This window comes from Dendroctonus ponderosae, unplaced genomic scaffold (genome assembly GCF_020466585.1).
Source record: "Dendroctonus ponderosae isolate FM_Combo_2020 unplaced genomic scaffold, Dpon_F_20191213v2 Dpon_F_20191213_1, whole genome shotgun sequence".
Lineage (NCBI taxonomy): Eukaryota > Metazoa > Arthropoda > Insecta > Coleoptera > Curculionidae > Dendroctonus > Dendroctonus ponderosae.
The window spans coordinates 44,041,058-44,047,593 of record NW_026017110.1 but is presented as its reverse complement, the minus strand read 5'-3'; the positions used below and the strand labels follow the sequence as shown (position 1 = coordinate 44,047,593).

At 33.4% G+C, this 6,536-nt stretch overlaps 1 long non-coding RNA gene across 1 annotated transcript in view; it reads left to right on the top strand.

Moving 5' to 3' along the window:
- LOC125505824 overlaps positions 1 to 1,325 on the top strand; it is a 4,931-nt gene extending 3,606 nt beyond the window's left edge. Inside the window, exons 2-3 of the long non-coding RNA XR_007282448.1 lie at positions 630 to 826; positions 878 to 1,325. This is a non-coding gene — a long non-coding RNA (uncharacterized LOC125505824). The remainder of the gene's footprint in view (positions 1 to 629; positions 827 to 877) is intronic.
- Positions 1,326 to 6,536: the final 5,211 nt, after the last annotated feature.

The window sequence follows — 6,536 nt, the reverse complement described above, 5'->3', positions numbered from 1 at the left end:
AATACTTGTTCCTCTGTGCTTGGAACCCGAACATCGATTGCCGTCCACTATCTTCCTGGAACCACTCTCCTTGCTCGTTGTTGGCGTGAGTTCTTTCAGCTTCTGCAATGTAGCATTTCCCCTGAACTAATCGCATATCCGCAAATTCGCGAAGGGAAATTCAAAGTAAGTCACAGTTTGGCACATTATTGCTATTATTGACACGTGCTATCCACCTGTAACTATATCTTAATGACAAAAAACATCATTGCCGCTGTGCCTTTTCATCAAAAAATTGTAGAACAGAACTTTTTCAATATCGAAAATTTTCGTAATTTGAAGCAAAGATCGTAATTTTTCTTTTCGAATGCTTAAGTATTCCAATAGCTACCAATTAAACATGGAACAATTTCAAAATAATGCTTAATAGCAAAGTTGAAATTCGATCTTCAACTGTGAATATCTTCTAGAAATTTTCGAAAAAAAAAATGTCATTATTTTTCTCGTACTCCCCAAGTGAGCCTCCATCACCCCTTAAAAGGAATGACGACAATTTTGAATCACCCTGTATAATAAAACTAATTCAATTTATGAATTTGCCAAAAGTTTATTTGCATCTCCACCTGTTAATTGGGTCATTTGCATTTTAGATTGGATACAGGCCTTCCAGCTAGTTAATTTGCTATTGTTTACGTATGGATCCCTGTAGGGATTAATTTCCGCAATGTTGGTTTGGTCGCCAGTTCCAAAAATTCCCCTGAGACAGCTGGAAATGAAATTATGCAGCATAAACTGTACCGCCTTATAGTCAATAAAAATCCAGTCCGAAAACTTTTAGGCAGAAAAGGTGATTCAGAAAAAGAGATATGCAAAAACAACGAGTCCTATGATGTATTAGAGAAATATTCTACTTTCCAGATTCGCCCCTCTATCGTTGTGCCGGGATCGCTTTATTTCACCATAAAACCTTTTTAGAGCGGGAACACCCACGGCCAAATATGATAACAACTGCTTTTCTTCATGTATATACACCTTTTATTGAAAATTATTCAAATTAAACCAGACATATTCGGAGCAGGAATTTATTTCTTTCTCAGGGGCCTGTGCTGCGTAAAATAAGAATATTTTCTTTATACAATTGCCTGAAAATCGCACAATTATTTGGCTTTGTAAAAGCTTTATGGGCTTTCTTGAAAATTATTGAATTTTGGAAAGCTGTTTGAACACGTACAAAAATGATTAAAATTGTTAATCTTCCATCCACTCATATATCAAATCGAATGTCTGCAATCGACGTTTTAGGCTGACTTGAGGTTTAGGACTAACATAAATTTACTTTCTTGGCATTAATGCAATTTACTTGCTCCTTACTGACTAATAATTTCCTGAAATGAATTCCTTCGGCTGAAGTATTACATTTAAATTTCAAATTTAATTCTCCACCATTACAGTGAATAATAATGAGATTTTGCTCACCTAATCAGAAAACGCTTTTTATTGTTTTGATACTGATGCGCCGAAATTCAAAAACGGACAGAATAAGATGAGTAATGATGAATCAAAGATAACAGTTACAGGATAACAATTTTGGATATTTTAGAAAATTTGATAGATAATATCTAGTCAAACTTTGAATAATATCCTCTAGTTTGCATGCATTATTCGGCCGTTCATTGAAATCACAGCAAAAACGAGAAATATTAGTTCAATAACTGTTAAGTGAAATGCTCGGTATTTAAAACAATTCCCGTTTTAATAAAATATTCAATGTAATTCCGTGAAAAACATTTTGTTATTGGGAATATCTGCATGTATTGCTTTCCAGGGAAACACTGTTAATTTTATCACACCAGATGTACAGTTTTGCGGCGCCGAGGTGTAAATTCGAATGCCGACAGCCCTATTCAGCTTGATATGAAGAGAATGTATGGTTTATTTGTTCAGTTTTTCAATCTGTAGAATGCTAATAAACGTCAGTTTTAAGAGAACATTTTTTATTTACTATTACACGAAAAAAGTTATCTTTGCCCAACGAAACATGGGACTTAATTTACTAGTTCTTAACTGGAAAAAATACCTGTAGAAGCACGCATCAAACATTCTATTGAATAATTGAGAAGATTAGAACTGAGAGCATAAATCGAGTTAAAAACCTGGAAGAACAGTTCGTTTATTCGATGGCGCATCAGAGGAATTATAAAACAAAAAACGGTTGCCCTCATCGGGTTAAGAGAAACTAGAGAGGTAAATTCAGCGCCTCATCGAATGTACAGCATAAAATAGTCAGTAAATAAACCCACAGTAGCTGAAAATTTATTAGAAAACTAGCTAAAGCTAAAACTAGCTAAAAACTAGCTAAAAAAATTAACAACTTTCTATTAAATCATAATTAATTTAACACTGAGTCGCACTTACGTCCAACGTAACTATAATCCGAATTAATAAGCCAATAACGTGACTTTCGCCATAAACATAAACCAATCTAAAGCCCCACTAAAATTCGATTACATGTTCGCATATAATGGGGCTAACTATTGAAATAAATGGTTTTGATATCGTTTGCAAACAAAACGTTCCATCAAATGTCTGTATGTCGATTTACTATTTGTTTTATTAGCTAATGTATGTGCTATTATATTTGATGGCTCCCGCTTGTTAAATCTAATATTGAGGTTTTGGCTCCTAAATATCGATGGTTTACGTGTGCCGAATATGCAATCAAATCGAAGCCGATTTTGCAATAAAAGCATTTCAAGCTTTGCACAGTTACAGGCATTTCTGAGGTGTATTTACAATACTGTATATCTAAGTAAATCGAGTAATTTATTACCATATCCAAACGTTCAAAACCAAGTTTATACAACATATATTAATCAAAATAAACCTAAACTATAGTACTCAGTCAAATTTCTGCTTATAATAAAAGAATTTAAATTCAGAATTTTTTTCTTATAGACTTCGTATGCAGAAGTATAGTTTACGATGATTTCCTTTATTAAAACTTATGACTCTCCAATGGGAGAGAAACTTTGTTCTTGTTGTTAGTATAAAATTTTTAAATCAAAATTGTTACCGGTTTTTTAAATATCGTCCCCCAAAATTTTTTGCTTACAGTTCTGAAAATCCACCTAATAAACTAGCTTTTTTAACAGTTAGTACCCTTAAGAATTAAGTACAAAAGCGTCTAAAACATCGTGAGCAAAATGAAACTAAAACGGAGAAAACAAATAAAAAAATCTGGCATAATCACACAAAAATCAGAAGAAGACCTTGCATGCACAAAAGAAAAACAAAAAAAAAATTAAAAGCGCAATTTTCACAAATACGTACGTACAGTTTTCAGCAAGGAAAAAGAACAAGCAAAAACTTAATTAGGGTAAAAATCTAGAAACTACAGAACAAGCCTGAGAACAATAAAGTAATTAAATAAAAATAGCAGATTTAAAAAAACTACGACAATTCTGATATGATTAGTAACAAAAATGAGTCTTATAAACCTTTGACTGAAAGCTTCACACTCTGAACAATTCTTAGCAAATTTCTTAAAAAACTGAAAAACAAACAATCTGCATACAAGAAAAATACTAACGAAGCTAAATAAGTTGCAGGCCCTCAAATAACTCAGAACAGACATAGAGAGTGATCTGAGTAGAATGAGGATTGCTTATCAATGAAAGCCATTTACTTTTAGTTTTTGTAATTTTACTGCATTCGAAACAATTTCAACCCGAGAAGAAGGCATGCCCTTCTTCCATTTGTGCTCTACCTATAGAGAAAACGCTATTGAGGAATTATCAGAATCGATCCACGTTTTCCCCAATTTAAACCCTGCGTAATAATTAGTGCATCTTTAATATTTTCTTGCGTCAAACGGATTCCGTTTGTAGTGAGTGGTCGTAATTATGTTGCTAATTATTCGCCAGGCAAATTAATGAAAATTCTCAGACCACAAGATCTAAAAGAGCATATTTAATATATTCTGTGTATGCGGCTCTTCCATTCAAGTTTAATAAAGGATTAGGCAATTATACAGTAATAAATTATTTCTTTCGGCGAGTTAAGACATTTATTACCTGATCCAGGTGCTTGTTTAATATTTTAGAAGGTTTTTAGTGTACATTTTACAAGGAAAATGTGTTACCGTCTGCCTCGGACATAAGATAAATCGTTGAGGAGGCGTAATAATGATATATAAGATGGCTCACGCCCCCAGGATATTTTAGCCTTAACGCGTCCGATTCATCCTGATTTGCCTGCCAGATTGCATTTGACATCTGATTTAGTTACCCGATTGCACTGGATTTATAATGATAATAAATCCACGTCGCGAGCATTTTTGCATAGAAATCTGAACTACAATGTCCGACCGTTCGAAATCGTAAAATTACACCAACTGGAACGAAGTTCTCTTCAACTGACTATAAATTCTGCACGGGAAAGTGAATTCTTCGGTTGGGATCGAACTAAATTCTTCGGATATTTCACGGTTGGTAAGAGGTAGGACAGTATGCCGATTTAACCCACATAAACAAGAAGGTTCGACCCGAGAACAGGGCTCTATTAAGCTGGATAATGTAACAAAGGCTACCAGTTCAGCATCCAGAAAATGCTTCAAGAACTAAATGGGCTTTTCTTAAGTTTACCAAGCTTTGGGAGATCATTAGTAGGCAAAATTTTATTTCAAACTAAGTATTCCATGCTTTTTTAAAACAAAAAGAGAAAACGAGATTTTTTTGTCAATAGACCAGAATAGATAATGGTAAAAGAATGGGTAACGAAAGTAAATTTGCTAACTATTCTTTTTCGTTCGTTTTGAAAGAAAACGTATTGCTTAAATAAGTCTTAGGATCCAGATTTTCTTCTTAGGCGACAATCACTATTGAATCGTATCAGTTTTTTTTATTTTAGTGCAATTTCATATGTAAAATACATATATTTAAAGAAAATTATACACTCACACAGTCATTAAGAGTTTATTTTTATTTTAGGGGTTTGGTCCAAGAAATTTAGGTTGACTGACAAAAATCGTCCGTTTTCTAATATTGAGCCATAACAAATGGCGTAAGAAAAAGAAAGCAAATTGCGACCAGAACCTGCCATCCAAGGCTCAAACTAAAAGCAAATGAAGTGGATTTACAAATGCTAATTTTAAGTTTCAACAGCGATTTTGCTGTCGATTAATCGCTTATGGTCTAATAAGTAGTGGAGTTAGATTGTGGTTCGGCTAATTATTCTAAGAAAGCCCATTCGTAGCGAAAATTACTTCTAATTTAGCCTTTTGCATGAAGATTTAACAAACGTTATAATAAACTCCTTCGTTTGAAGAAGTTTAGTGAACCAGTGTAATAAAATAATGGTTCTTCGATGGTATTCTATGAACTATACACTATACTATATAGGGTGATTCATGGTCGATAACGTATTAGACGTTTAAGGAGAACGCGATGCACGATCTATCTGCAAATTTGTACAACGAAGTTACCGGACATGCTCTATCGGCCTAAAATATTTTCAGCAATGCAATGTGGCCGCTTATACCGAAAAGTACATACAACTTTGCTATTTTAAATAAGACACCCTGTATACTATTGCACGCTTAGATTGGCGATATAAATATGATTATTTTTGCATAATGATTCCTGTATCGATCTAAAGTGGTTTCCGAAATATTCAATAAAATTCATTATTTTTAATCAAAACGTAGCCCCAAGGAATCTTGTATTACATCGCGATTTCGATCCCTGGAAATTTAAAATTTTGGTGCTGGGTTAGGAAGAAAAATTTGTTCCAAATTATACAGAATGTCTTGAAAATACTGATCTTTCGGCTAGAGATAAAAACTACTCCAATTGCATTTTTTCAAATGAAACACCCTGTATATTAGTTCAAATGCCGAAATACCGTTAAATTCCCTGTGAAACGATATAGCATGTTTTTATACCTAACTATACCTAGCGTCAAATTTCCGAAATAAATACACATTTTTGCAAAAGTTCGATTATGTCGAAGATTTTGCAATTCTTCAAACCAGTTGTCAAGTCAACAAATTAATAGAGAAAACTTTTATACACTTTTTAATGCAGTTTAGACCTAATTATTCACACAATGGAGGGCAACAAATATTCAAACGAAGTTTTAATGAAATTATTTATGCTTCATGGACAATGTGACCAAATTGTTGCAAGACCATGCAGAAAATTCAACGAAATGTTTCCTAATTTAAAGCAAATGAACGCAAAAAAGTTGTGTGTGTGTGCGAATACAACACAATTTCCTTAATTATGGCACCAAACTGAAAGCTGAACCGAACTTAATAAAACCGGTAACTTCTTATGAAGACAACATTGTAAATGTTTGGGGAATAATAGGGAACATGGAAACATAGAGGAATTGCGCCGTCGAATCATCAACTGCATTGGAGAACTAGATGTTGATAAGATACAGAAAGCCACAAATCACTCTGTAAATGTACGAATTTTGCAGTGCTTGGAAAGCAATGGCCGTCATTTCGAAAATTTATTGTAAATAGTTTTTAAGTTTTTTTAAGTATTTACTAG